This window comes from Vicugna pacos, chromosome 5, assembly GCF_048564905.1.
Source record: "Vicugna pacos chromosome 5, VicPac4, whole genome shotgun sequence".
In the NCBI taxonomy this organism is placed as follows: domain Eukaryota; kingdom Metazoa; phylum Chordata; class Mammalia; order Artiodactyla; family Camelidae; genus Vicugna; species Vicugna pacos.
In genome coordinates this window covers 33,040,557-33,067,016 of record NC_132991.1, presented here as the reverse complement: position 1 = coordinate 33,067,016, position 26,460 = coordinate 33,040,557, and the positions used below count along the sequence as shown (strand labels likewise).

The following is a 26,460-nucleotide window of genomic DNA, read 5'->3' as shown; positions in this document are numbered from 1 at the left end:
TGAAGGAAATGTCATCAGCCTCAAATTCCAGTTCTGCTTTAGAGATCATCTTATTTCCCTTATCGCAGAATCATATGACTGCACTGGCCTATCTCTGAAAACAGTTTTTTGTGTATTTTCTTTGTTTTGCTAGTTTTTTAATATGGAAGGCAAATCTAGTCACAGTTAATTCTGTCATGGCCAGAAGTAGGTTTCCCTATGTTGTATTTTGGAGAAGAATTAAATTCTCTTTGGGAGGGAGGTTTCTCTGTCTCTCTCACCACTAAGCCTATGTGTTGTGTTATGTGCAAATTAAAACCCTTGGTTATCACGGAATGCAGAGATTTGTGATAATGAAGGGTGAAGTGTTCAGTGTATTAGTGGGGGGTTTTTTGTTGTTTTTTGTTTTTTTTTTCCAGTGTGTTCGTGTTAAAACTGGTTACCCCAGGGACAAAATTATTACATAATTAAGAAATACAATCAAAGGTTGGCTGAGATCATGGGGGAGGGGTACACTATTGATTTTCCTCCTGTTGGGCCCCAGAAAAAGGTAGAAAATCTGAGAAGTATGGTATATAAAAACATGGCAACAATGGTCCTGAAAAGGCAAAACAGGCTGTAACTGTTTTTGGTCTGGACAAATCCTATGGACTCTGGAAGCTGTGATGCCCAGTGTCCAGCTGAAGCCTTTACCCCAGTGTTTAGTGTTTTTCAGATCCCCTAAGCCCCTGTAATATTTTTCTCAAATATCACAGTCTGTTTTTGCCTGCTTTCAGCTGAATTAGACTCTATGCTGAAGTTGTGGTCAAGAGGCTCCAGAACTCCAGTCGCATTCGAGGACAGGTTGGTTTGTGCTGGTGGTCTGCCTGCTCCTCTGAGGAACAGAGCAGAGGGTCAGAAGAGAATGGCTGGCTGAGAATGTAGAGGCAAAGAGGCTGTACTGGTGGAATATGTAAACATTTTTCAGGAATTCCCAGGCATGTTAGGGGAGGAGTACCCAGTCAAACAGGACCTTCGTTTATTCTAGGGGGGAAAAGGGACGGGCCAGTATTTATTGGGTTATTAACTGGACATTTATCTCCAAAGGCTAGAGCATATGCTATATGTGCAACACTTTCTCAAGAAAATAGTGGCACTGAATGAAATGAGTTTCTTCAGGACATAGTTCTCCAAGTAGTGTGAATATATAAAAATGGGCAATTCTAAAAAGAATCTGAAAATGATTGGATTTTCTGTAAACATTTTAAGGATTTCCTCAGTATTGTTAAAACAAATCTAAGGCATAGTTTTCCTCTTTATGAAATTAAATGGTTTTTATCTATGATTCATTTTCATAAATACATAGACTAAATCTTTTCACAGTATCTGCTGTTATGCTTTGGTGAAGTGAATACCTGGCTATTATACTTCTGCTCCACCTTTATATTCTGTATTTTGTGATTTAAATTTTGTATGTGAAAGTCCAAATGAAAATCTAAGTAATTAATTATATCATTAAAATGGTAGGTAATTACCTCTCTAGGCTAGAAATACAACTTCTGATTCAGTATGCAATTCAAGTTTCAACCAATCTGAATTGTTGGACATCTTAAAAAAATCCATCAATGTGAAGGTTATGTGGTTTATAGGTAACAGTTATTATTTCCAAGGAATCAAAGGCAGAAGGGATTTTTTTGAGGAGTTAAATATTTTTTAACAGTGAAAATTTTAATATCTATCTGACACACTTTGCCAGGAAGAGATCCACTCTTTTACTCTGTTTACTCTAGTAAGCAGAGTAATATGTCTGTTCATGATAAGGCTGCACTGTTACTTGGATTTTCATCAAAACTCATCAGAATGTATTTAGCCAAATACAAGGCAACTAAACCCAAGAATAGTTCAAGGCTCCAGGTAATTTGCAATGGGTTTATTCACCTCATATTCTCTAATTCCATGATTTTTTCTAATTTTTGAATTATTTGTTATAAACTTTCTTAAAGTAAATGCACAGGAAGAATTTTTTTTTTACCTTTAGTAAAATGGATCAGAGGACCTTGATAAGCTGAAATATTTCTGAAAGGATAAAAGTCCTCAAGAGTGTACTGTTTGCACAGGAATGGCAGGAAGGACACATGGCACATCATTATTTCCTCCACTTGGACTCAGAGTGATTTCCAAGAGGGAAATATCTTGAACACACTCATAGAAACTTTGAGTCATTGGACATTTTTGCCTGCAACTGCCTACTTAATCCAGGAAGAAAGTGAACATTCATGAGTCAGAGCCCTTAGCTTTGCCGAGTTCACTTAAAAATGACAATGGAATATTGTAGAAAAAGAATTTGCATCAAATAATCTGGAAAATATTTGAAATAGACCAGCACTTGGTCAGTCTTATTCTCCTTCCATGTGGGTGTGAAAGAAATAGAATTGTTTTGGGAAATCTGTTTTTCTTACACAGGAATGAGCTTACTGTCACAGGAAGCTGCAAAGCATCTCACAAAAGGGTAGCCTGACACAACCAATGGTAGGACAAGTTAGACTTGATGTAACAGTGGTGCCTTAATGAGATGGTGGTGTTCTACATGTAGGAAATGTGTAGGTCATTTCTTAAAGTTCTGTTTATGTTCATTTAACTTTTGTGAAGAAACGTCAAATTGGCTTTGATTCTACATAGTAACTTGTTAATACTGCAAGTATTTATTTATGATTAGAAAAAAATTAGTCCTACCATCATCAAGTGGTGGTCTAGAAGAAGAGACACACAATAATCAAATAGTCACAGAAAATAACTGAGTTACATGCCCTGCAGAGAAAGAACAAGATGCTACAAGAGTGACTATGAAAAGGAACCATACAGAGACGGTGGCCAGATGATCTCCTGGGAGGAAATGACTAAAGTCTTAGTGAGAGACAACTAAGTGAATATAGAAAAGGAGAAGGGACATTTCAGACTAAAGAAACCACATGTGTAAAGGCTCTCTGTGGGGAACTGAAAGACTAATGGTTCTAGTAGAAAACAAATAGTAAAACAAGTGAATGTAAATGCAAACCGATCAATAATTATACCAAACATAACTGGTCTAAATATTATAAAGAAAGTTTTTCAGGATAGATTAAAAACAGCAAAGCTTTATTATATACTGCTTACAACTTGTATACCTTAAATAGAAGGACACAGAGAAGTCAGAAGTAAGGGTAGGAAGATAGGAAGCATCACTGGAAATAAACAGGAACTTTAACAATTATAATAGGGCAGTCATCCAGTAAGGTCAAATGATTCTAAATTTCTATACTCTTAATAAGCTTCAAAGTAGATAGAGCAAAAATGAGAGCTAAAAGAAGTAATAGATAAATCCACAATGACAGGGGAAAATTTTTACCACGTCTTCTAATACCAGATAGAACAGACAAAAAATTGGTAAAGACATAAAAAAGCCAATACGCTTAACCTAATTATATTGATACACTAATTATATATAATACACTTAACCTAACTGTATTAATTTAACACTGCCCCAACAATGGAAAAATATGCATTCATTTCAAGAACACAGGGAATATTTACCATAATATACCATGTACTAGGCCATATTTTTTTAAACAACTTTCAAAAGATTGTCTTAATTCAGAGTAAGTACTCTGACCACAGTGCAATTGGGTAGAAAAAGGTTAAGAGTGGGTCTATAACTAGTTTCTCTTTTCAGGAAATTGGGGGCTGATTTTTGACTGATGGAATTTACTATCTAGATTATTAATGATTTTACAGAGATTTTCTTATATGTGACTATTAGTCTGAGAAACATTTGCAGCAAATATATCTAGTATATAAATCTGTAATTTTTGTGTATATGAGTCACTGCTGTCCTGAAAAATGGAAATTAGTCACATACTCCTGGCTATGTGACTAGTGAGATATAAAAGCTGAGAGATCCCAAAACTAAACATCCCCAACTAATTGATTAAGCACAGAAAGTTAGTGCTTGTTATTCTGAATCTAAATGACATCCTAGTTTGAAAAAGGTGTCTAAGGAATCTGTGTTTAGTGGGTTTGAGGTCTCCTAGCTATTGAGAAATATTTTCTGCAACTCTGTTTTGAATCCTTTGCTAGTTACTGCTTGATGCTAGGTGAGACTCATGTGTTGAGTAATTCTGACTGATAATACGGGCATTTGTAATCAAGAAGAAACTAAACAAAATTCAATAAAATAAAATAAACTCAGTTTAAAATAATACATGAGTAAAATAAGAAATTTCAGTAGGAGTTAGAATATGTATTGAATTGAATTAAAAATATGATATATTAGAACTTGTGAGCTGTTTTATTTTTTATTGAAGTATACTTGATTACAATGTTGTGTTAGTTTCTGGTATACAGCAAATTGATTCACTTATACATATATATATTCTTTTCCATTATAGGTTATTACAAGATACTGAACAAAGTTCCCTGTGCTATACGGTAGGACCATGTTATTTATATCTATTTTATATATAGTAGTTTGTATCTGCTAATCCCAAACTCCTAATTTATCCCTGCCCCCCTTTCCCCTTTGGTAACTATAAGTTTGTTTTCTGTCTGTGAGTCTGTTTCTTCTTTGTACAAAGTTCATTTGTATCATTTTTAGATTCTCCAATGTAAGTGATATTATATGATATGTTTTTCTCTGACTTACTACACTTGGTATGATAATCTCTAGGTCCATCCAAGCTGCTACAAATGGTATTATTTCATTTTTATGGCTGAGTAGTATTCCAAGGTATATATACATACCACATCTTTATCCATTCATCTGTTGGACATTTGCATTGCTTCTATGTCTTGGCTAATGTAAAAACAGTGGTGTTATGAACATCAGGATGCATGTATCTTTTCAAATTAACATTTCCCTCCAGATATATGCCTAGGAATGGTATTGCTGGATCATATGGTTAGTCTGTTTTTAGTTTCTTAAGGAACCTCCATACTGTTTTCCATAGTGATTGCACCAAAAGGGCTGATGTGTTTTGAGAAAGAGTAATAACCTTTAATCAAATGTTGCACAAGAAGGAAGATTGAAACTCAGAGCTCTAAATGTTTATCTTAACAAATTAGAAAAAGATCAGGAAAGAAAGTAGACAGGAGACAGTAATAAAGTTTACAAATCAATGAATTAGAAATCAAAGATATAATAAGGTAAAACAGCAAAGCCAAAAGTTGGTGTTGTGGGTTGAATTGTGTCCACCTAAAATATATGTTTAAGTCCTAATCCCCAGTAACTCAGAATGTGACCTTTTTTTAGAGATAGGGTCATTACAAATGTAATTTAAGATGAATACTGGGCTGATTAATCATACTGGAATAGTAAGATTCCTTGTAATTGTTCATTAATGGAATTTACCATCTAGATTATACTTGAGGATCTTTAAAGTGGTATTTATGTTGAAAGGGAGAAAAGGTCAGTAGGTATCATTTGGAGAGAGTTTTTAGAGAAACCTGGATTTCTCTTAAGCTGAGGCGTAAATGGAGAGATCAAGGAAAAAGTAAAGAGCTTTTGCTTTTTTTTTTTTTTTTTAAATAAAAAGGGTATGGGGGGGTGGGTGATTTCCCTGAAGTAATAGACCGCATCCGTGTCAGCCTTTCAGAGACGAGGACTGTCAAGCAGGGAGATGTGGGTGAGACAGTGGGGATGGGAAGGCAGAGTCTCCAGCACCTCACACCTAGGTCAGCAGCAGTTGATACTGGAGGTGAGAAAAGCAAGAAGTTAAAGTAATCTGGGTGTATACACTGGCAAAGCTAGAAGAGAATGATGAATACAGAGAATTTTACTAAACGAGTAGAATGTAGCATGGTAGAAAGGTGACGAGTGATGTGAATCATGCAATTTTAACTGCAAATCTGGAATCATTAGCTTTTATGCTATTTTACTTTATACTGCATCTGCCGTCTGTTTTCTAAGTTCCATAGTAAAAACCTAATCCTATTCATTTTAACATCTTTCATCACTTATTATGTTGTTTTGCACATATTGGACAGGCAGTGAGTTAGAACAGAACATAGATTTTAGAACACTAAATATCTGTTACTGAATCCAACCTTTATTACTACCTGAGGGATTTTACACAATTTATTTAATCTCAATATCACTGTAACCGTCTTTAAAATAGCTGTAAGTATGACTCACGGAAATGTGGTGAAGATAAATCAGAAATCAAGTACCTAGTAATAATACCTGCTGATTATATAGTGTTCTTCCAATGAATTATAGGTCTTTACTTGATTTCATTTCACTACATTAGATTGAAATTTAGATTGTTTATACCTTTTTTAATCTATTTTTATTTTTAACCAGTTCTTTCATTTTTCCTGTTTTCAAGACTTGTTTCATTAGAAAACATAAAATCTTAAATTAATAGGATTTTTTCAAAGTAAATTGAACTACATTGTTTTGAAATGTATTATATCTTAAATGCTACATTTACACACATGCTCAAACTTCTTCCAGTTATTCCTCAATCTCTTTGAAGTGTCTATGTTCTTAAACTAAGTCAAAGAAAGTAGTTAGAGATTAATTTTGACTACACAGTAATTCAGTGTCTCACAGTCACTGAAGTACCAGTCACCATTTGGGTTGTTTATGATGCTACAACCCTAAACAGAGTACCAGCACCATCTTGTATCAAAATACATTTGACAAAAAAGTTTTTTTTTCTTTCATTTTTGTCACTGTGAATTATGTTGAATGGACATAAAACAGGCCGGAGATGAGCAGGTCTGCCGAACAGTCCCTTATCGTGGCAGAAAAGACTTTTGAGCAGATTCCAGCTAAATGGGTACAAGAGACTAAGAGGAATATAACACAATAAACAATAACATCACTTGGCATCCACAAAAAACAAACTAAAAAACAGTCCTTATTTAATTTATATAATCATAATATGACATTTTCACAAATATAATTCTGAGTTCTATTATATGCTGTAGACTGAATGTTTGTGTTCCCCCCAAACGCACATAATAAATTCCAACACCCAGTGTGATGAGTTGGAGGTAGGACCTTTGGGAGGTGATTAGGTCATGAGCATGGAGCCCTCAAGGATGGGATTGATACTCATAAAAGAGACAGCAGAGAGCTCCTTCACCCCTCCCACCATGTAAGGACACAGTGAAAAGTTGGCTATCCATGAACTAGGAAACAGGTTCTCACCAGACACCAAATCTGCCAGAGCCTTGATGTTAAATTTCCAAGACTGAGCAATAAGTTTCTGTTATTTGTAAGCTACCCAGTCGTAAAAATAGACTTACAGTAATATTCTGTTGTAGCAGCCTGAATGGACTAAGGCACTATGGAAAAATAAATGAATAGAAACAAGCAATTTTAGGGAAGAAAGAATTACTGACTCCTTTGCAGTCCAGTTAGTTCTCAAAAGAGATCGATAAAAACAGAAAGATAGAGGACGTTTTATAAAAGTTATGGACAGTGGATCTATGTGTTGATGCAACTTCAAGTCTGTTTGCATCATAACTTCCATTACAGAAGCAAGAAACCACAGTGGTGTACTGCCTTACATCCAAAGATTTATTCTCTTGTAGAATAAAAAAGTAAAGTGAAATAATGCATTTGATATTGATATTGTAACTCAGATGAGGAAAAAGTTCCCAATAGAAGGATTAGGGCAGAGGAAATAGTTCAGGAATTTGGGGGGAGGACGAGTGGACCATATTTTTACCCAGATTTAGAACCATTCATGAAGGCATCACTTTCCTTATTAAATGGTACAGCTTTAACTTTGACAATCAAGTTACAGAGAGCAACTAGCACGGTACAATTTTAAATCAAAACAAAGTAAACAAAGAACAACCAAAAACAGGTAACCTTAGTGCTAGTCTTTGGAAGAAGATACTGGTTCCAATGGACAGGGTATTTCATTGGCTTAAATTCCAAACTGGAAACACTGTAGAAATACCTGTCTACTTCTGTTTAAAATATAAATATGCATTTTATTTACAAAAATGAATTCAGCAACATTGGTTCACATGGTAGACTACTATTTTAGTTTAACAAAAATGGCTATGTATTAGTTTAAGTTACATATATATTTTGATGCTCTTTCATAGAGACAATTTCTCATTCTTTTAGCATGTCAATAAAGATGATTCCTTGTATCCTTAAAAAAAATAATTGGGGTGGATAAAGAAGCATCTAGTGTCTATCCATATTGCCTTAAAGGTATTTCATATATTTGGACAGAGAAAATCTTGAAGAAAAACTCGAAACCTTAAAGAAACTGAAGATCTTGAAACATGATGTTAGAGATACAACCAGGAAACTAGAAACCACAAAACACAAAACTGGAATGTGAGATATTACAGTTGAACAGAATTAAGATAACAAATTTTTGTTCAGTATACACCAATACTCATCAGATTATTCTCAGCAATTGGCATTGTATTAGTTTTATATTTCTGACTTTGCACAAATTGCTTAAAGGCATGAAACACACACACCCACGCTTCTTACTTTACATTTCTCTAAGTCAGAAGTCCAACACGGGTCTCACTGGACTAAAATCATTGTTGGCAGGGCTGCATTCCTTTTTGAGGCTGTGGAGAAGAATCTGTTTTCTTGGCTTTTCCAGCTTCCAGAGGCCACCCACATTCTTTGGCTTGTGATCCTCTTCCTGCATCTTCGAAGCCAGTGATGCCACATCTCTCTGACTCATCTGTCATCACATCTTTCTCTGAGTCAGCTGGGAAATATCCTCCTTAAGGAATTATGTGATTATACTGGACCTATCCATATAATCCAGAAAAATTTCCCCATCTTAATATCCTTACACTTAATCACATTTGAAAAGTTGTATTTGCCATGGAAGTTACCATATTCATAGCTTCCTGGGATTAGAGAATGACTATCTTTGACTGGGCAGTTATTATGTCTGCTACAGGCAAATTCTGCTTTTTAAAATTTTCTTTCAAGTGTTCCTCTATGAGGCTGCTAAGGTTAATAATGTAGCTTAGTTACGGAAACAAGCTTTACTTGTGACTATGAACAAAATATATCTAAAAACATAAATTTATCACATTACTATTAAATATCCCTTTTATCCTTAGCAGTATCCTTTGTTCTGGAATCTACTTTATCTGATATTAACATATTCACTCCAGTTTTCTTTAGATTAATGTTACTGTGCTGTCTTTTTGTTTTCATCCTTTAAATTCATTTGTGTCATTATTTTTGAAGTGGATTTTTTCTAGGCAGTATATAGTGAGGTCTTGCTTTTTCATCCAATATAACAATCTCTGGCTTTTAATTGGAGTATATAGACTATTTATATGATTGGGTTAAATCTATCATCTTGCTATTTATTTTCCTTTAGTACTTTGGCTGTTTAAGTTAACTCACAGAAGAGTAAAAAAGAAATCAACCACATAGCATAGTATCTGGTAAGCACATACACTCTGTTCTCATTTTTATCTTTTTCTGCCTTCTGTTGGATTGAGTATTTTTTAAAATAATTCCTTTAATAATCCCCTTTTTGTCTTATTAATCTATAGTTCTGTCTTGTTATTTTAGCAGTTATTTTGTGGTTTATGGCATGTATCTTTAACTTTTTAAAATCTACCTTCAAGTGATAATACACCTCTTCACTTTTAGTTAAACTTACCATATTATCTTTCCATTTCTCAATTATTCTTAGCCTTTCTGGTCATATTGCCATGTATTTTACTCCTTTGCATGTTACAAACTCCAGAATACATGTTTTTTATGTTTGTTTAAGTAGTCATTTTTAAATTTAAATAATAATAGAAATACCTGTATTTATCCATATGGTTATTGTTTTCTGTGCTCTTCATTCCTTTATATCTCCATCTGGTATAATTTTTCCTCTTACCTAAAGGACTTTCTTTAACATTTTTTAGAAGAGGTCTACTGATGATACTTTCATCTTTTTTGGTCTGCAAAAGTCTTTAATTTTTATTTGAAAGATACTTATTTTATGTATAGAAGTCTAGATTGACAGGTTTTCTTTCAGGACACTGAAGATGTTTTTCCACAATCTTTTTGTTTGCAATGTTTCTAATAAGAAATCTGGTGTCATCCTTTCCTCTGTGTCTCTGTATATATTGTGTCTTTTCTGCCTTAATTTATGACTGTTTATCACTGGCTTTAAGCTATTTTATTATGATCTGTGATATGACATCATTCTGTGTACCTACTTAACATTCTCAATCCTTCCTCCACCTTCTTAAATACATAAAATATAGTTATAAAAATTGCTTTGATATCCTTGTCAATTAATTATCTATATAATTTCTAAGTCTATTTCAATTGATTGTTTTTTTCACTGAGACACACCTACTCATCCATTTGTTCATTCACACTTTTTGAACATTATAGTGTTCCAGGCTTATTGCCAAACACTTGTAAATAACCAAGGGTAAGTTACAGTGTCTACCGTTTAGGGCTCAAAATTTGGTAAACAGGTGGGTTATGACAGACATGGGTACATACCGTAGAATCATAAAGACAGGTACTCAATATGTTTGTCCATATTGATTGTGAATGTATTGTTGGTTTTGCTTTTGAATTCTTCACCCTACTTCACCTTTTTTGGAAGGCAGGGGCAGAAATCTGGCCATAAAAGTGGGTGAAAGTTGCCTATTTTTATATCCTTTAGATCACAACAATCAACATTTTCATTACACAGATTTTTACATAATTTTCCTAAGTCAAGCCAAGACAGCAAATCTCTCACTCAGACTGATCGTTTCTATCTATGTCTTCAATTGAAACCTACTAGTCTTCTATTTAAAAAGTCAGTTTCCAAATAAACTCTCAACTTCTTTGGAGAGACGAAAATATTCCACAGTCTCTTAAACTGGATTCTAAACTTGATCTTGATAATTCATGCTTATAAAATTTCTATCATTAAATCAATTTTAAGTTGCAATGTTTTAAATGAAGTGACTCAAAGGGAAATTTTCCCTTAAATTAAGAATTGAAAAAAATTAAAGGGAAAAATCTCAGAAATTATTTTTAGGAGTGCAGTATACCTGACAGCCACAGAAAATACTGAAGATTAAGCCTACAACCTGGGGAGATAAGCAGCTTAAAAGTGCAGTCCCTCCAGTCCTTTTGCTGACACCATGCCACTTTATCCGTCCCCCCAAAATTAGTAGGTAAAATTCTGCAAAACCTAATTTCCTTTCACGAAGGATGTCTGTCATGCTGCTCTGTATCCTGTGTGTGGTTAAGTAGCCTTTGTTGTCAGTCTATTAGTTGTTCCCTAAGTCATTGAAAAAGGTGGGAACTTCAGATAGATTCTCTAGTGAATAGGATGTTCTATGAGTTGGAAATCACTAAAGCTGAAAATATCAAAGACAAAGATAAACAGGATTAGATGCTAATATTTCAGCGCAAAATAGTACGACAAGGGAAATGAGACTAGAACGTCTGCATGACTTTTTGAAAATCAAAGTCTCTGACTAGTTTTCAGACTGATCTGTGAAGAAATGTGACTTTTGACCTAAAAAACCAGAGGTGATCCTAACTAACTTGGAACTTAATTTTTTAAATTTATTTTAAGTCAGCTTTCGATTCTTACCAAGATGATAATTTTTAATTGTGCTACATTTTCCTGGTACTGGACATGACCAAGTGCTTTAACAGGCCTAACCATTTGGGGAGTGGGATTTTGTTTTCTGATGTTATCCTCTTCTTTGCTCTGTTCTGCTGTTCTGCATAGCACGTGGGGGATACAGAGAGACACTAGTGCCACTGTGCACTATACTGGGCAGACTATAGACTGTGAAGGTTTGATGTTGCACTTGTAAATCTGAGAAGGGAAAAATTTTGAAGCTGTGAGTGATAACTAAACAACGTTGTAAGAGTAGTTACTGAAACTGAGGATGCAATCAAAGGCAAAAATAATAGGGTATTTTATTTGTGTGCAGCTACTTCTCTGGGCTGATAGAAAAAAAATCAGTGAAAAATTTATCATTTAATAGAAATGTATAACTAATTAGAAAATAACAAGAAAGCAGTATTTAAGTTCTATAATGTGACCTGTGAACATACATACATATTCAAGGGATATGAGGGAAGTACAATTAAATAGGGTGGTGGTAATGAGGGAAGGAGATTTTGAAACTTTGAACCACCTGCCCTGAAAGAAAAGATCAGGATTTCTGGAACCAGGAAGAGAAAGTCCGTGACTTATTTGATTGTCTAGTCATGTTGCTATTTTCCTTTAATAAGTGAGATATTTATTATATATAAAATTATGCATTTCTTAAAGATAATTATTACCCTTGCAACTTACCATGTATTGTGCCTAGAACAATGTCACACTAGGATAGAAAATATAGGTCTTATAGCTGATAAAAATCAGCTAGATGACAAACACACATAATGTCCCTACTTAATGACCTAGCTGACAGGCACCACAGGAAATGTTAAGATTTCTCCAAACCTCAATCATTTGACCCAGATCTTGGTGAGTTTTTCTATATCTCATACCATCTATTGAAGTACTTGTTTAATAATTTTCTTTACTCAATTCAGTCATGTTATTTAAATGCTTAAAAAACAGTATAACCAGTGTCACTTGCCATGAATCAAAGTAACCATGAAAACAAACACAATACAAAACTATATGGTTAATTTGAAAATTAAAATGGAAAATAAAATTAATAAAAAATATAATCAGCTTACTTCTCACCTAAAGGTGAGTTTGTTGCATAATAGTATAGAGTGTCACTAGGTTAGATGATAGCTAGTAGAAGAAAAAAATGGGTTCCATATCAGAAAGATAATTGCATATTTCTGTTTTGAGGTTTATCAGGAATAAAAAGTCTATCTCACACATGTATCTACTAAGAAAGAGCAAGATATTTCATCTAATTCCTCTGATAGGTTTAGATACTGAGAACTAATTACTAAACATTACTGATACTAGATTCGTTTGCAACACATTTTTAGCTCAAGAAACCATATGAAGCAGTATCTCAAACCTGTTCTTTGGAGTCTATCCTATTCATGGACTGGTGCAAGCAAGCATTTCTTATTCACTCACTTTTACCATCTAGTTTTGAAAAATTTGTGTTAACATCTTTTATCAGTTATTTCAAATATATCCTCATAAAAGTCACCATATTTCCAATCTTGAAGTCAACATTGATGTCTCTTCCTCATACCTTATACTCAATCAGAAACTTGCATGAGCCTTTCCTTTGAAATAATATATAAAGCATCCAACCATTTTCATTAGATTCATCACTAACACCCTGTTCTAAGTCACCATCAGGTCTCCTGGCTTATAATTTTGACTCCAGAACCCAACTATTTATTTTCCATATAGCACTCAGCCTTATTTTAAAATATAAGATCATATCACTTCTTTGCCCAAAACCCTAGTCCACTTATAGTACAAGCTACAGCCTTTATAGCAGTCTGCAAAGCCCTGTAAAGTCTTATTTATTTGCCCCTCTATCCTCCTAGCTCTATTCTCAGTAAAAAGTACATTCCTGGAGGCCAGGGATTTTGTGTTTACTGCTTTATCAATTGAGCCTAAAACTGTTTTTGATACATGTACAATAAATACTTGTTGACCATGTGAGTACAGTTTCAGTGAGCTGTTCTATGAATTCCTGACCAGATATGAATTGAGAGAATCCAACAACTTATATAGCTCCAGTGTTAGCCTCATTGCATCCATGTGATTCACGTGGTCTTTTAAGGTAATATTGATATAAGTATGCATTGCAAGAATAAATTTATTGTTTAAATAAACATGTAGATATGCATGATATATTCATATGTCCATTCTAAGGTGTATGACTTTTCAATTAGAAGTTTTATCTAGAAAGCTTGAAGTTCTTGTCACACTATAAATAGTCAAGTGATGCCTTCTGAATGCAAAACCTTATAGCATTCATTTTCTTCTCCTCAGAAAACTAAGGGAAAAAGTTGAGAATCCAATGGCTTGAACCTAAAGGGATTGACAGAATCAAACCCTTTCACCAATTACTTCTAACTATTGAAGTACCCCTAAAATAACTCAAGATTTTCTTGTATATTTTTCTAAGTTTGGGGGTGTGAATTGAAAAAAGGCAGGAATAAATGTAGAAATAGAGGATACCAGCAATTGGAATCATCTCCAGGAACAATACTTCTGAACAGTTGATACTAAAAGGTTTATGGTATTGGTAATTCTTGGGTCTGTATAAACAGGATTATCTTGATGCTCTTTGCTTTATATTTATCCTAAAGCAATACTATATATGAAACTATGGGTTTGATATGTTGTTGGGTTTTTTTCCTAATATATTAAAATATATGCATAACCAGTAAAGTAAAATAAACCTGTTTTTAATCACCTAAAATCATCTAGATTGCCACCAGGTCCAATTGTGTCACATCTTGGGAAAACTGTCTAGGGCAGTGCTATCCAGTAGAAATACATTACAAGCCACATGTGAGCCATATACGTGACTTTTAATTGTTAGCAGCCACATTCAAAATGTGAAAAGGAACAGGCAAAATTACTTTTGATAATACATTGTATGTGATCCAATATATCAAAATGGTATCACTTAAGCATATAATCAATATGAAATTATAAATATTATTCTTCTTTAATACTAAGTCTTTGAAACCCAATGTATATTTCATACTTATGGAACATCTCTACTTACCACCAAATACCACATCCTGGAAACTTTTTCATTAAAATTTAACCCTAGTGTTAGGAAGTTTAATCAGACTGTGTTTACAAATGAGGAGAGTGAACATTCATATCATTGTTTTGTTTTCTTGCTAGCTATGCCCTGGCATCTAGTCTCACTAGGTATTCTGGGAATGATAGATTTTCTCATATTCCTACCCTCTGGCTTCCACAGCAATGCCTGCTGCCAATTCTGTTGAAAGAGAAGGGATCTTGAGACTGCCTCACTGCTCTCCTGGGGTTTATGGTCTCATCCACCACCCACACGAGCTGGGTAGTTCTTGGGATGCCAAACACATTGCCAAGGCCAGAGGTGAGAGTAGGGGATGCAGAATGAAACTCTCCCCTACCACAGACCCAAAGACCCTAAGTATTCCAAGATCCTCACCAAGTTTCTCAAGAAACAACTCTTCAGCTTTTCATGCTAACCCTTATGTTTAGGGAGACCCAGCATCAGCTTCTAGAGTCCATGTGGGATGGATGCAAAAAACTTCCATCTTCAGTCATACTCAAACCATACTAAAAACAGCCCTCTTGACAAAACTATTTATTAGACATTCAGAGTCTATGCAGGAATGTTCCCACTTAAAAAAAAAAAAAAGCCCTTCAGGACCATAGTAGGTAACTGATACTCCTAAATCCATAGAGCCAGAGAAATACATGTAAAATGAAGAAGCAGAGGAGCCACTCACAATTAAAGGAACAAGAGAAGTCCCCTGAAAGAACAATGAGATAGACCTCAAAAGTTTACTAGATCATGATTTCAAAAAGTGGCTGATACAAGCACTGAAAGAAATAAGAGATTATGAATACAGATGCAAAATACTATAAAAAGTAAACAGAAACTATAAAGAGGGGCCAATTAAAAATAGGAAACTAAATGGCTGAAATACGAGCTGAACTACAGGCAGTCAAAAGCAGACTAGATAATGCATAGGAACAAATAAGTGATTTAGAAGACAGGTTAACAGAAGTTACCCAATCAGAAAAAGACAGAAAAGCAAATATAAACCAATGAAAGCAATATAAAGGACCTATGGGAAAACATAAAGCATGCCAATCTATGCATAATAGAGATCCCAGAAGGAGAAGAAAGAGAAGAGGGGATTGAAAAGGTACGTGAAGAAATCATGACTGAAAACTTCCCAAACCTAAAGAAGGAAATAGATATCCAAGTACAGGAAGCACAGAGGGTCCCAAACAAGAAGAAACCAAACAGACCTACAGCAAGACATATTATAATTAAGATGGCCAAAGTTAAAGATAAAAAAATGACTCTAAAGGCAGCAAGAGAAAAACAAAGACTTATTTACAAGGGAACTCCCATAGGCTTTCAGTTGATTTCTCTACACAAACACTGCTGGCCAGAAGGGAGTGGTAAGATATATTCAAAGTCCTGACTGAGAAAAAGCTGAAACCTAGGATACTCTTGCAGCAAGACTATCCTTTAGAATAGGAGGAGAGATAAAGCAAAAACTAAAGGAATTCAGCAATAGTAAACCTATCCTAAAAGAAATGTCAAAAGGTCTAAATAGAAAAGAAGCAGGACACTATAGAAATGAGAAAAGCATAATTGGAAATGCAGTAACTACAATGAATTGCAAGAGAATAAATGTGAAGTTGTAAAAAAATAAAAAAGGACATCAAAATCATAAAAAGTGGGAGAGGGGAGCAAGAAAATAGTTTCTCTCTCTCTCTTGTTTTCCTTTGCTCTTTTTGGGATGTGTTTGAGCCTACAAGACCGCTAGCCTGAAGCAAACAGCTATAGTCACTGGTTAACATACTTGAAACAGGATGACCACAAATCAGAAGCATATAATAGAGTCACAAAAACCAAAAAGAAACCAAGCTAATGCAAAAGAAAATTATCAAACCACAAAAAGGAAAAGAAAGGAACAAAGAAGAAATACCAAATTACTTGGAAAACTAAGTTCAAAATGGCAATAAACACATCTATCAATAATTACTATAAATGTCAATGGACTAAATGCTCCAATCAAAAGACACAGAGTGGCGGATTGGATAATAAAAACAAGAACCTATGATATGCTGCCCACAAGAGACCCACTTTAGGGTGAAGGACACACATAGATTGAAAGTGAGAGGATGGATAAAGGTATTTCATGCAAATGGAAATGACAAGAAAATGAGAGTAGCAATACTCATATCAGACAAAATAGACTGCCTTTCTTTATGCCCTTTGTTTTAAAGGAGGACACTATATAATGATCAAAGGAGCAATACAAAATGAGGATATTACATTCATCAGCATATGTACACCCAATATAGGATCACCTAAATATATAAAACAAATACTAACAGACATAAAGGGAGAAACTGATAGGAATACAATAATAATAGGAGACTTTAACACCCCACCAACATCATTAGATAGGTCTTCCAGATAGAAAATCAATAAGGCAACAGAGATGCAAAATGACACAACAGAACAGTTGAATTTGGTTGATATTTTTAGGACATTACATCCCCCTCAAAACAAAATATACATTCTTTTCAAGTACTCATGGAACAGTCTCTAGGATAGACCATATACTCAGGCACAAAAGAAGCTTTAAAAAATTTTGAGAATAGAAATTCAAGCATCTTTTCTGACCACAATGGCATGAAACTAGAAATCAACCACAGAAAAACAATAAGAAAAGAGGACTGCATGGAGACTAAACAACATGCTACTTAAAAACCAATGGGTCAACAATGAAATCAAAGAAAAAACTGAAAAAATAATTTGAGACAAAAAACAATGTAAACACAACTACACAAAATCTATGGGTTGCAGCAAAAGCAGTCCTTAGAGGAAAGTTAATAGTGATACAGGCCTTCCTCAAAAAACAAGAACAATCTCAAGTAAACAACCTAACCTACCACCTAAAAGAATTAGAAAAGGAAGAAAAAACAAAACCTGAAGTCAGCAGAAGGAAAGAAATAATGAAGATTAGAGAAGAAATAAATAAAATAGAGATTTTTTTAAAATAGGAAAAAATCAATCAAACCAAGAGCTGGTTTTTTGAAAGAGTAAACAAAATTGACAAACTTCTGGCCAGGCTCACCATGAAGAAGAGAGAGAGGACACAAATAAACAGTAAGAAATAAAAATGGAGAAATTACAACCAACACCACAGAAATACAAAAAATCATAAGAGAATACTGTGAACACCTATTTGACAATAAATTGGACAACCCAGAAGAAATGGACAAGTTTCTAGAAACACACAGTCCACCAAAACTGAATCAAGAAGAAATAAACCATTTTAACAGACCAATCACTAGAAGTGAAACAGAATAAGCAATAGAAAAATTTCCCTACAAACAAAAGTCCAGATGGCTTCACTGGGGAATTCTATCAAAGAAGAGCTCATACCATCTCAAACTTTTCCAAATGACTGAAGAGGAGGGAATACTCCCAAACTCATTCTATGAATTCACCATCACCCTGATACCAAAGCCAGATAAAGATACTACCAAAAAAGAAAACGAATGGCCAATACCATTGATGAACACAGATGCAAAAATCATCAACAAAATACTAGCAAAAAATACAAAAACACATAAAAAAAATTATACACCATGATCAAGTTGAGTTCATCCCAGGGACACAAGGATAGTTCAACATAAGCAAATCTATCAATGTGACTATACCACATCAACAAGAAAAAGGACAAAATTCACATGATCATCTGAATAGATGGAGAAAAAGCATTTGACAAAATTCAACACTCATTTATGATAAAAACTCTTACCAAAGTGGATATAGAGAGAACATATCTCAACATAATAAAAGCTATTTATGACAAACCTACAGCCAGTATAATACTCAAAGATGAAGAGTTGAAAGCCTTCCCACTAAAATCTGGAATGGATGCTGACTCTCACTACTTCTATTCAATATAGAATTGGAAGTCCTAGCCATAGCAATTAGACAAGAAAAAGAAATAAAAGGGATCCAAATTGGAAGAGAAGAGGTAAAATTGTCACTATATGTGGATGACATGATACTACAGATATAAAACCCTAAAGGCTCCACACAAAAACTACTACAACTGATAAAAAGAATTCGGCAAAGTAGCAAGATGCAAGATTAACATACAGAAATCAGTTGCATTTCTTTACACCAACAATGCAATATTAGAAAAGGAACATAAAGAAATAATCCTTTTAAAAATTGCATCCAAAAAAAATAAAATACTTAGGAATAAATCTGACCAAGGAAGTGAAAGACTTACATGTGCAGAACTACAAAACATTGACTAAGGAGATTTAAAATAACTTAAAGAAATGGAAGAATACCCCATGTTCTTGGACTGGAAGAATTAATGTTGTTTAAATGGCCATACTACCAAAAGCAATCTACAGATTTATTGCAATCCCTATCAAATTACCCAGGACATTTTTCAAACAACTAAAACAGATAATCCTAAAATTTATATAGAATTGTAAGAGACCCATAATTGCCAAAGCATTACTGAAGAAAAAGAATGAAGCTGGAGGAATAACCCTCCCAGACTTCAGACAATACTACAGAGCTAGAATAATCAAAACAATATGGTATTAGTACAAAAACAGATATATGAATCAATGGAACAGAATAGAGAGCACAGAAGTAAACCCACAGCATTTGGTCAATTACTTTTTCACAAAGGAGGCAAGAACATACAGTGGAGTAGAAGACAGTCTCTTCAGCAAATGTTGCTGGGAAAACTGCATGTAAATCAATGAATTTAGAATACTCCCTCACACCATACACAAAAATAAATTCAAAATGGAATAAAGACTTGAACCTAAGACAGGACATTATAAACCTCTTAGAAGAAAACATAGGCAAAATATTCTCTGACAAGTCTCAGCAGTGTTCTAAAGGCAGTCTACCCAGGCAATAGAAATAAAAGCAAAAATAAACAAATGAGACCTAATTAAACTTAAGTTTTTGCACAGCAAAGGAAACCATAAGCAAAACAAAACAACAACCTACAGAATAGGAGAAAATATTTGCAAAAGATGAGACTGACAAAGACTTAATTTCTAGAATATACAAGCAGCTCATATAACGTAATAATAAATAAACAAACAACCCAATCCAAAAATGAACAGAAGACCTAAACAATTCTCCAATGAAGATATACAAATGGCCAACAGGCACATGAAAAGATGCTCAATACTGCTAATTATCAGAGAATGCAAATCAAAATTACAATGAGGTATCACCTCACACCAGTCAGAATGGCCATCATTCAAAAGACCACAAACAACAGGGAACCCTCCTACACTGTTGGTGGGAATGTAGTTTAATGTAGCCATTATCAAAACAATATGAAGATTCCTCAAAAAAACTAAAAATACACTTACCGTATATTTCAAGAATCCCACTCCTGGGCATATATCTGGAGGGAACTTTAATTTGAAAAGAATCATGCACCCCAGTGTTCACAGCAGCACTATTTACAATAGCCAAGACATGGAAACAACCTAAATATCCATTGACAGATGACTGGATAAAGAAGTTTTGGTATATTATACAATGCAATACTACTCAGCTATAAAAAATAAAGTAATGCCATTTGCAGCAATATAGATGGACCCACAGATAGACATTCTAAGTGAAGTAAGCCAGAAAGAGAAAGGAAAATACCATATGATACCACTTATATGTGGAATCTTAAAAAAAAAAAAGACAAATTAACTTATTTACAAAATAGAAACAGACTCACAGACACAGAAAACAAATTTATGTTTACCAGTGGGGGAAGGGAGGTGAGAAGGGACAAATCGGGAGTTTGAGATTTGCAGATAGTAACTACTGTATATACAATTGATAAACAACAAGCATATACTGTATAGCACAGGGAACTATATTCAATATCTTGTAGTATCCTATAATGAAAAAGAATATGAAAATGAATATATATGTATATGTATGACTGAACTATTATGATGTACACCAGATATTGAAACATTGTAAACTGACTATACTTCAAAAAAAATCTTTCAGAAATTAACTCTGAGAAAATTATTTGCAGTGACTAGATTGTAGACGTCACTGTTAAAAAAAAACATTATAAGAGGAGGAGAGAATTTGGGGTTATGGAACCTTCGTGAAAATGTTTATAGACCACAATACTGTGAATCTAGCTACAAGGCACTGTATTCTCTTCCCAAGACAATTTGTTTCATCTCTTTGCCTCATCCACTTTCATTATAACAGTGCTTCATGAGACTGTTTTGATATGATGGTTTTAACTGTATTATACCCCATTCAGTGATTTTAGTGAACTTTTTATAGTTTTACAATAGTTATATGAGTTTGAGAACCTCAAATTAGAAGATCGTGTTTAATCTTCCAAAATCAAGTCACCTATCACTAATCTATCATCTTTGTATCTACCTACCAACCATGTATCACCTATGTATTATCTATCAAAAAGCAATAAATTGGTTCTAAATCGCTTCTATCTAGCCTTTGGTGCTAGGGAGATTTAGGAAAATTTCTTGATGTAACAATTTCCTGATTTATAATATATCCTATAGACTGATATGGGACAAAAGACGAACGTTAAGGTTTAAAAAAAAAAAGATTGCAAGAAGGAAGAGAGGGATCACTCAACAACCAGAGGCTGGAGAAATCCACAGCCCAGTGTCTTGATGTATCAAATGCAAGCCTTCTTTTGTTCATGCGTATCATTGAAACATCTTCGAAGAACTGCCTTGTGGTCAACAGGGAATGTAATAGACTCATTACTCTCAGGAAATAAAGAGAAGACCCATGACACCCTGGTAAGAAAAAGAGCTCTCATGACCTTCAGCAGGGTTGAGGAAGGTGGATCTCTTTGACATTTATTAATTTATAATTTAATTTAATTACTAATTTAACTGCAGTTGAAAGAGGTAGAATAACTTGTTCAATAAGAACTGGAATCCTAATGAGAGTCACAGTGTTTGTTCAGGGGAATAAATCTTTGAAGATCTCTGAGAATTTATACATAGTGGTCATAATTTTGTCGAGGGGGACAAAACATTAAGAGTCTCTTTGGTTGTTGGATTTTAACTTTTGGAATAAGTGACATGAATTTCTGTTGATTATGGAAACTGTTCTATTCTAAAGAGCACATTCAGTGACATACTGATGAAAAATCTTCAGTTGCTCACATATAACTTTAATGAAGCTGTCCAATACCAGCTGGTCACACTCTAAGGACTCCAGTCTACTTGTAATCTCCTTAAAGCAAATTTACTTGGGTGCTGACGTCAAAAATAGAACTCTATCAGTGTCACCTTTTTGTCAGCAAACAGATTAAACACTTCTAATATCCAGCATAATGACCTTCTGTACGGTCTAGATCACATTTGTGATAGTATATTTGATACAGCTGTAAACCTTGGATGAATACGCCTGCCTAAGAGAATAGCTTTTTTTCTAGTCTTAAACACATTACAGTTGCCAGTGTAAATCACTTGTCAGTCTATGGCAAATGTAACAGTGTTTTAATCTGAAAAAGGGGAGAAATAAAGTACAGATAATCTTTTTGGCCATTTTCTTGGCACCATCACACATTGGAGACTGACAGGTCCTTCACTTGAGTGACAGGTGTCCTTTGAAATGCCTGTGAATCAGTATCTGTACAGACTGTTGAAATGCATATTTCCCTCCTTATCGTAAAGGCATGGATGGGCAAGATAGGTGCTGTTAACATTGCAAATAGCTCCAGAATTATTCATTGTCAGCTCCAGGCAAAGAATAGGAGGAAAGTTTTATTATTCACCATGCACAATAGCAGGATGCTTAATGATTCTCAGTTACCTTGGCAGAATTGTCTGCTGACTTCAGGCACTAGCAGTGGGTGACACAGGTCTGGCCAAGTGTTAGAGCAAGATCATACATTCTGGTCCCATTTTAATTTCTAATACATTAATCTTTCCCTCCCAGATGCACAATGAATATTCCATAGACTCTTGTTTGTCAGAAGCTGTCTGGCTTTCATCTATTCAGGTGGTTTCATTGACTGTGAAAGCGTGCTTCAAAGGCCTGATCAGTCAATGACAACTGTCTCACAATAGCATTGAGTAATGCTCCCCTTTTTTCTTTTCAGGCATCTGATAGACAACTTTGACACCTGATCTCTGGGGACCTTATGGAGTCACTCAGAGTTCTTAAGAGACTTCCCTTACTTTATCATTCCAGAAAGAATTGTCACAGGTGAATGTATCGCACTTTCTCAGGAGCTGAACCTGACCCTTGAATCCATCTCATTTGCACTGCAGGTTTCACAATGAATTAAAATGGATTAAGTTGGCTTAATGCTGTTTTACAAGCAAGCAAAAAGCACCGTGCCATTCATTTTTAATTTTAATCCTTTGTCTTAGCCTGCTAATTACTATTGTTTTAAGTTCATTATCCTGGCATGCACATTGTTACTGGTTAGATGCTAATGCTTGTAAGCAGTGTCCTTACTTTTGCAGGTACTGACCCTTCAATTGTCAAATTAGTCCATGTCACTGCTGAACAGCAGACTCTGTAATCTACAATTCTCTCTTTAAAATTTTATTCTTCTCTTGTCTCTTAATTAAGCAATAACCCCACTGAAGCATCTTATGCACAGACTCAAGTTCAAAAGCATTAAAAGGAGGAGAAACTGGAAATTGGATATGTGATTCTTTTAGTTTCTCTGACAACCCTGGGTCAGAGAAATTTTATCATACTACATGTTTTGTCTGTAAAGCTTGCAATATATGACCATAAAAGCAATCTGAGCTACATTTCCTATCTCACTACAACTTTTTTCAAAATCTTCATTAATAACAATGGGGATGCTACAATGCTTCCGTTGAGGGCAAAACATAAGGACGAAAAAAAACATTGCTGAGAAATGACTTGAAAAGATGAACCAGTCACAGAATTCATGGAACTAACTTCTGGTTCAAGATTCAAAGTGTCGAGCATACTTTCTCATTTCAATACAAGCATTATCTCCACAGTGTCCTCATGGAGGTCAGCCAGCGCTCTGAACATTTTCTGTGCAGGAAACTGTACAGCCTCACAATTGTGATATTCTGGTTACTACAAAGTTTATTGTTATCATGAATTGAAATCTACCTCCCTCTACCTTCCATCCACTGGTCACAGTTCTGTGTTCTGGAGCCATGCACACTAAAAACCTCTGCCTTTGCTTCATGACTCCACTTTGGTTATCTGATGCATGCCTTGCCAAAGCTTTTTCAAGAGACTAATAAATACACCAAGTTCCTGTACTCATTATTTAAGCAATACAAATTTAAGACCCTTTTCTAATCACAGTCACTCTCTTCTGAACATGTTCCTCTTTGTTCTTCTCCAATATGCAATTTTTTGTCAAAGATAAACATTTGGGAAATACATCTATCCTCCATGAAGCACAGCAAATCCAAAAAAACATGAATTCCCACCACCAACTGTATCAGCTTACATGGATCTCAACCCACTTTGCCTTACTTCTTAATCACAATGTAAGAAATGTCCCAAATCCCACGCGCTCCTGATTCTCTCCCCTCTTGCAGCTTCAACGGCTTTACAAGTATTCGTACTCTCTCCTACATCAGCAATTCTTCCCTTTCTACCAGATCAGCTTAGCAAGAAATCATACCATTTTCTACTTAAAAGTAGTCCCCCCACCTTGATCATAAATCCGCCTGTGTCTACTGCCTCCAATTTTCTCCTCTCTCTCATAGAAACTTAGTATCGAGTTGTCAGCATTCAGTGTCTCTACTCCTTCTTGTTATGTATTACCTCCTCAGACTACTCTAAGGTTTTGGTCACACTGTTTCCTGAAAATGCTTCTGTCTATGAGTTCCATATTGCCAAAATCAATAGTTTCTTCATTGTTCTCATTTACTCAAGTCTCTCAGGAACATCTGACACAGTTGGCTACCTTTCCTTCTTGAAATATTTTCTTTTTTAACTTTAGTTGCACTATGATATCCTGGTTTACCTCATACTCCATTGGCTGCTACTTCCCAGTCTTTGCTGACTTCTCTTTCTCATTCTGATCTCTACATCCTAGAGTCTTTGATCCTTGAACTTTGACCCTCTTCTCTATTTACATTCACATTTTAAGTGATCTTATCTGATCCCACAGTTTTAAATGACATCCATATGTTGACATCTCCCTAAATTATACCTTGAATGCTGGACTCTTCTGAGAGCTTTAGACTTGTATATTCATGTTCCTGCTCAACATCTCCATTAGTTTTGAAACATTTCACTTTGTTTCTCGTAATGATTGGTTAAATAATCAGACTTATCTTTTCCCCTTATTCCCACCCAGATACCTAAAAGAAGTAGAGAAGACATACCTTTGAGTTGTGTAAAAAGCAACAGAATCTGACAAGACAATAATTATTGGGTCAAAAGTAGAGATGAAATAGAAATCAAGAGCAGAAAATGAGCATGGCAGCTGTTGCAAGGTGAACAGAACAGTAATCAAAACTAGACCCCCCCCCCCCCAATTTGAGAGTCTAACAGGAGAATTTCCCAGCAATCGTCTGGGATCCCAAAGAACTATGCTCTGTGGGGAGAAGGTAAAATAGAAAGGGAAAAGCCCTCACATGGAATTCCAGCCTGATTCTGAGTCAACTAGATTACCTCCAGGAGCTTGGCAGAATGAATCACAAATTCCCTCTGGACAGTAGCTACATTTATCCTAAGCTCTGATAGCTACCAATAGTTATCCATCCCATAGTTTAAGAAAACCAAGGAGTACAAGAAATAAGACACCATGAAGGAGAAACACCAGGAAAAAAAAAAACCCAGAAATGAACTATAAATACTTCAGATTGTGCTCAGATGACATTTCCCTCATCCCCAACATTCAATCCATCAATAATGCTGTAGATTATACTTCCAAGAATTTGTAATAACAAATATTCTTTCAGCATCTTTACTGCTATAATCCTAGCCCAAATGGCTATAATTTATCACTTGAACTACTGTAGTACCCTATTAAATAATCACCCTGATTTTATCTTTGTCCTCTTCTAATTTTTCTCCATGTGGCATCCAGCAAGATCATTGAAAATTTTAATCAGATTATATCAATTCTCTTCCTAAAACCCTTCAATGGCTTCCTACTGTTTAAAAATGGTTTGCAAAGTCCTGCAAGATTTCCTGATGTGTCTTCTTTATACCATGCTCTCAGCTGCCTTTCTTGAGCATATAAGCTTAACTTTGCCTCATATTCATTGCACTTACTGATGTCTCTTTCTGAAAAGTACCCTTCTTTTATAGACGGTTTAGCTCAGGGGTCATCTCCACATTAAGACTTTCCTGATTACTCAATCTAATAACCTCCCACCTCTTCAGTCAATCTCTAGTATCTGTCTTGTTGTTGTAAATTGCATTTACCACTATCTTAAAATATTATTTATTCATTAATTTACTTATAAGACCTTACCACTCTAGTTCACTGTTCTATTTCCAGAGCCAGAGAGAGCAGTGCCTGGCAAGCAACAGGGGCACAAAAATATTTGCTAAATGATGAAAATACTTTAGCTCTTACTAGCATAACTGACAAATGTATTATAAACATACATTTCTGTGAGAGTTTATCATTGGAAAGTCATTTTCAAAAATGTTTCCCATTTTCTCCACTGTTTAGCATACAGAAATTAATAAACTGTGAGGAAGAAACTGTAGTTTAACCTACTACATGTGATGTCCAATAAACTACAAGTTTTTACTAAAGCTCCGATGAACTAGGAGAAGCATTTGCAGCAGATTTAAAAGGACATGAGTTTGTGTCCTGATAAA

At 34.8% G+C, this 26,460-nt stretch overlaps 1 long non-coding RNA gene across 2 annotated transcripts in view; it reads left to right on the top strand.

Moving 5' to 3' along the window:
* Positions 1 to 26,460, top strand: part of LOC140696368 (uncharacterized) — a 157,384-nt gene that overhangs the window by 122,800 nt on the left and 8,124 nt on the right. For both annotated transcript variants that reach the window (XR_012072595.1, XR_012072594.1), the window contains exon 3: positions 4,383 to 4,422. This is a non-coding gene — a long non-coding RNA (uncharacterized lncRNA). The remainder of the gene's footprint in view (positions 1 to 4,382; positions 4,423 to 26,460) is intronic.